Consider the following 6,859-nt stretch of genomic DNA (forward strand, 5'->3'; position numbering starts at 1 on the left):
TTGGTTCTAAGGTGAATAAGGCCTAGATCTCTTTAGATTCACGTAAAGTTTGCTACTTTACATGATGGATGGATTGTAGGACGTTGGATCTATGTTTTGGATCAATTGCATGGCCTGAGATGCTTCTGTATGGATTCAGACCGGTGGTACTCGTCGAGTCACATGGGGCGACTCGACGAGTTGCTTGAAGAAGGCTTGGAACTCGATGAGTTGGAAGAACAACTCGGCGAGTAGGTTGAAGATAGCCTTGGACTCGGCGAGTCTGTTCTTGGACTCGGCGAGTCTTGTCGAGGAATCCCAATATTTCTGGTTGAGTCGAGGAATCAGTGAGTCAAGGGATGACTCGGTGAGTTGGGTGCGAGTGGACTCAGAGTTGTTGGACTCGACGAGTCTTGGGATGACTCGGCGAGTTGGGTCGCTGATTGAAGGAAGTTCTGAGCATAAGGACTCGACGAGTCATCGGGTTAACTCGGCGAGTAGGTTCAGTCAGGGGTTGACTTTGACTTGTCCAAGGTTGACCGGTTGTCTTCCAGGGGTATTTTGGTAATTAAGGGTATTTATTGAGTTGTACGTTTTGATGTTCAGTGGAGGAGTTTGTGTCAGAGTTCGGAGCAGTAGGATCTTATCCTTTCAGCCGGCAGTTTCGAGGTGAGTTATCCTCACTATATCAACAGGGTCTAAGGCACCAAGGCCGGCCCTTTATTGGATTGAGATTCGGATATGGTTATTATGTTATTGTTTGATGAGTCTACATCCTGGTAGCTAGGATGGTACATGCTAGGAGACCTTGTTAAGGTTAGTTCCCCGATATATATAAAGTGATGCTATGCGAGTGACCGGTTAGGTCGGTAACCTGGGTAGAGTAATGATATGCAATGTGATCTGTTTGTTCGGTTTGTTGGCTATGGCTGTTATATGATTGTATGCTCTGTGCACATGGTTGTTTGGACTAGAGATGGGTTGAGGCGGGTCCTGCTTTGTGCTGTAGGCCAAGATACCCAGGGCGGACCGGTTATTCCGAAGGCCCAGCGAGCGGTCCGGATAGGCTGTAGGCCCCACGAGGGTGGACCAGACGTGCCGAGGCTCGGAGAGTGGACCAGGCCGACTGAAGGCCCGATGCGGGCGGACCAGTCACACTGTAGACTCAGAGAGTGGACCAGGTGGGTTGAAGGCCCGATGCAGGCGGACCAACCCCACTGTAGACTCGAAGGACATGACTAGACCTAGAGGATGGATCCGGTGGACTGAAGGCCCGATACGGCGGACCAGTCACCCAGTAGACCCGATATACATGGCTGTTCTATGTTCTGTTATGTTATGTATGTTTTATATGTTTTGGACCAGAAGGTCGCAGCCTGGAAGGGCGTATACGTGGTTGGTATTTCGGGGGTATCTCACTAAGCTTTCGGGCTTACAGTTGTGTTTTAATGTTTTTCAGGTTCTTCAGGAGATCGTGGCAAGGCGAAGGCGTGATCGTACCGCTCCTCATGATTTTGTAGCAATGTGATTCTGGGAATACTCTAATGATTTGTATTGAAAACCTTTTTGTAAACATTTTAATGAAAATTGGGTTGTTTTGAAAAATTTAAATTGGTTGTATTTTTCGGATGTTACAGAATATGAACCAACAGAACCATCATAATATTAAAAGTTATAAACCTATAATCAGATGAGGTGTTAACAGTTATGTATCTTTTTCATCTTCACAAAAACAACACCCAATTCATTAATCTGTGGAGAAAACTCACATACAACTATTGAGCTCGTTCACCATCACCATTTGAGTATTAGATACTTCTCCCTTGAGGATAAGAACTTATTGCTAGCAGGTAATTAAGAGCTTTATATGCACGTATTACTCTTCCCCTACCCAACTCTACCACCCTGTTGTCACCTCAAGTTAGCAAACAAATCCTTATGCTCGGTACTTTAATGATAATAAGAAATACAGAGTGATGGTCCATATATGACAACATAAATGAAAAATTTGTTTATATTCACTCTCTCAGTCTTGGTTTAGACACAACTTGTCATACAACTAACAAATTATGTAAATCTAGAAAATTTTAGTATCTTATCAGAAAAAGGGGTATATGGCTAAATCTACCATCAGATTAGATAGTCTTAAAAAGTCACATTGGACATTTTTACAAAAACATAAAGCTACAATTGGATTTACAGACACAGGTAAACACATAAATACAAACAGAGACAATACATTATGCTTTGTATCTCCAAAACTACTAATCACATCAAAACTTTGATTTGGATTTATATCTAGAAAAGCTTTCAGAAAACCATCCAAAAAGTTATAACATATGAACTAAGATGCAACTCAAAACTTCGATCTCTATATGCATTTCTCAAAAAAGATTTTAAAAACTTATGTACAGACCAACCTTCATCTTCAACGAAAGGTTATTCACTGCTTCATCTGAGAAAATTAAGAAAATGTTTGTTACAAAGAGGAAGAAACATAAAGAAAAAAAAGATATAAGATCCTTTTCTTTCCTCTGTCTGTGATTCTACATAAATGAAAAAAAGCCTTTTATTATTATTATTTTTTTTATGTTTTTCTCGTTCAGAGTTTGTGGATTAAGGAAGATTGCAATGTGAACCTGTTGTATTTTAATGTTAGAAATGTCCATCCCGTGTTCGATTCTAATCTTAGAAATGCCAAAATCCCCTAGAGAAACATGAAATACATTCAATAAATAGAACGAAATGAGAAAAACATAAAAACCCTAAACTGGCACTATCTTCATTAAGGGGAAAAAAAGATGTATAACTTACTTGTGCAGAAGAAGTCGATGTAGGTTTCTGCCTGGGAGTGAGATATCGATTACGATCCCTCAAATCGTTGATTGTGGTTGATCATGCTAGATCGTGGCGGTGAGATAGGGTTAGGGCTACTTGTGTGTGACGGAAAAGCTGAACTTCTAGGGCGTCGATTGCATCTTTGGTGGAGACGGATGAGAATTTTTTTGATGGCGGTTTAGGAGATTAGGGTAAGGTAACATCATGTAGTGTGATGTCGTGTTTATATGCTTAATATTATTGTACATGAGGTAATACCTATTGTACCTCTTAATTTTCAAGAGAAAGGCAATAGGTTTAATAATATAGTAAAGATATATATATATATATATATATATATATATATATATATATATATATATATATAAATTATTAGTTATCTTTTTTTTCCAAAATTTGATATATATATATATATATATATATATATATATATATATATATATATATATTAATGAGACCAATTATGAAATCGAGAACGCGAGAAAAAATATGGACCACATATATCATATCTGTCATTTAAACGTTCTAATGTACTGGCATGACGGAACAAATATATATATATATATATATATATATATATATATATATATATATATATATATATATATATATATATATATATATATATATATGGCGGTTGGTGGCGGAGGTGGTGGTAGTAGCAGGGGTAGCAGTGGCTGTTGAAGTGGTGGTTATGGACGGTGGTGATAAACGAGAGAATAAACTTACCTTTATATTCATATATGATAATTATATTTCTCCGTCATACCGATTCGCTAAAGGCACGAGTATAAAAATGATCTACGATCACACTTTTCGAAAAAAGGGCGTTTCACACTTTTTATTAAAAGTGTGGCCAATGGTCACAAGAACAATTTAGAGACTGTTTATGGATACATTTAAATTAGTATGTGTGGCCTTGTACAGACAATTGTTAACGCATCCATCTAGTATTACGTTAAAGATAACATAGTTGCTATCTTTAGGACTACCTAGTTAATAGTCGGTAACCAACCTAGATCTAGACTCGAGTCCTCGCCCTCGTGTCCTCGCGCTAGGACTTTAGTGCTCGGTTTTCTCTCACCCAGGTTAAACTGTAGACGAAAACCTCTGGTCTATAATAAGAGAAAAAAACAATTGACCGCTCCCTAAGGCGACAAGTGTAATGCTCATAGCATTACGCTTTATTCACTCTACACCAATAATAGAGAGCATTATTACTAGTGATGCATGATCCACAAATGGGACTCCCCCGCTTCCTGTAGGCCCATAAGGGACAAATAAAAGCATTGGGATCATGCTCAATGGATGAAATCTATAAAAGGAATCCTTATCCTTCACATGAAAGGATCGCTTCCTTACAACTAAAACTCTAATATCTGCATTCTCACGTACAAACTTAGATTAACAAGACTGTCGGAGCTTCATCTTGGGACCACTTTTCGGACGTTGACTGGTGCTGCTTCTTCATTGCTATGATTATATGGTTTAAATCACACGGAACCACCACAAGACAGTGTTAAGCTCAGAGCACATATCACAACATTTAGTGCCATCCGAGTGTGTACTTAGAGTTACACAACATTGATATGACACTAGGCGTTAGTAATGACAGGGAAAGTATCTATGGCACCCGACGGAGAAGAGATAAGTCTACTCATACCTATGCCATCGCTCGACAACATACAAACATCTATGCCAGAAGGACAAGCCTCCACCCAAATGCTATCTTCACAAGCACCACTAGGTTCCACAACAGACAACATAGTGGCGTTAATAGCCAACTTAGGGAGATAGCCACCCGTCATACATAAGCATCTGGTCACAACCACAACCATGACAACAACGTAACAAATAAAGATGACTCAGTAGTCACAACCACCAACTTCTCAGCCACAACCGATATTGCAACAAGCGAGGACAAACACTTGGTACCCTTGTACCATACTGTCCTCCCTGTAACACCCAATTTCGAACTATCAATTCTCTCGCATAGTGGGCATGTCACACATTTTTCTCTTCGTACAACAACTGCTGATGTTCAATCCCTATGTCCAGCTGCTGCAGGGACCCATTCGCATAGTACCATCGTTGCAAGGGACTAACCCTCACACAATATCGTCGCAAGATTCTAATCAAAACTCAATATTGAAACAACAAATCAATCCCCATGCACAACATTCACTTGATTTGAGTATGTACACGCTCCAATTGTCGAGATCGAGCTCATAGTTGCAACAAAAATACACAAATGAGTTTACAACAACTACCGTACATATCGTCGACAACTATGTACAATCAGGCATACGACAACCCATACTACACTCAACAATTCATAATGTATGGTGGATTTCCAGACCCACACATAGAGAACCCAATGAGGAGTACCATCTTTGCTTTATGTTAGGAACTCTTACAATATGAGATCCCACACTCGGACATGATACCGAACGTCCTAAAGTACAATGGTACCACCGATCCAGAAAAACTCATCGACAGTTATGAATGGACGATGACAAAATGATAAATTGTTCACTTGCACATACTTTCCTATCACACTATTAGGAAATGCGGGAAAATGTTTCAAGACACTACGACCTGTCAGTATCTCGAGCTTTGAGCATCTACGATACCTTTTCCTCAATAATTTCATGAAATTAAGGAAGGGTAAGGGAGACGTGAACTCAATGATGGCATGAAAGAAAAAGGAGGGAGATTCAATAAGAGTGTATCAAGATATATTCACTCTATGAATGCTAAATGTCCCGAGCCATGAGGAATTCCTTGTCACTAACACCTTCACCCAAGGTTTACTTCCCGGCTCTCTATTGAAGAAGATGCAAGGAACTGTACCCCAATAAAGGGATGAACTAAAATACAGAGTTGAGAAATACATCAAGCAAGTAGAGGATGAAGAGAGAAATAAAGCCAACCTAAAGGTTATTTCCAATATATACATAAAACAAGAAGAAGCAACCTCTCACCTCCATACTGGCCATCGAGAGCACCATGAGGGGGCCATAACAAGCACAACCAACATTTGCGACATTCGTCTTGGAGATATCATCCATTCAATAAAGAGATCAACGAAATCATCGAACCAAAGTACATGCCACCAAGAAAACACCACCAAAGGAGGAAAAAACGGGAAAGTACTATGAGTATCACAAAACTAAAGCTCAAGCACTGACGAATGCACAGTGTTGAAGAAAGGATCTGCAGAAAAGCAACTAACGAGCAACCTCTTTGATATTGAAAAGGACTTGAGATCCAACTTAGATGTCGACCAGTAGAACGACCAATCTCAAAAAGACGTTGGCCAGCACCATGAGAAAAAGTGTGACATCTTCACCATCACCAGGCCCTACAAAAGAAGTGAACCTCACAAAATACAGGATGACATTGATGGATTATCAAAAAATATACTCAACATAAATATATTGATAGAAGACCCAACACCACTCAATTGAGTCCCCAGAGATCTGTTGGATTTAGTGACTAAGTCCATAACTATATTTGGTATGTACTTGACCCGAGAGTAGCATGATTCATTTGGGTTGCATGGTATCGGAACAATTTGTAAGGATGGGCTTTTGAGAAGAAGATATTTATGATTTATTAATATATTATAAGTTCAAATATATTAATATGAAATCATATTATTTAATTAGTTTTGATTAATAATTAATTTGGAATTAATTTTGTGAGTAAAAGAGACTAATTAAATATAAGGCGTTGATTTGGTAAATCATTCATTCTTATGGTGTGGGCCAATGATCCATAATTCTTTAGGGTGGGATAAACCAATGTGACAACCCATGGATGATCCATGGAGGTTTAAACCCATGGAGCCTAAGGAATATGGAAGGTCATGAACATTAGGGTTTACATGTTGTAACCCTAGTTTTTCCACACTATATAAGAACCCCCTTGGCTCCTAAAAACGACACCTAAGTAGTCTTTGGAAGAGCTATAGATGAATTTGGTGCAAGACATTTTCTCTCAAGTCCTCCATTGTTGGTGATGTTGTGTGAAGCATTTG

This window comes from Lactuca saligna, chromosome 3 (genome assembly GCF_052625555.1).
Source record: "Lactuca saligna cultivar CGN05327 chromosome 3, ASM5262555v1, whole genome shotgun sequence".
In the NCBI taxonomy this organism is placed as follows: Eukaryota; Viridiplantae; Streptophyta; class Magnoliopsida; order Asterales; family Asteraceae; genus Lactuca; species Lactuca saligna.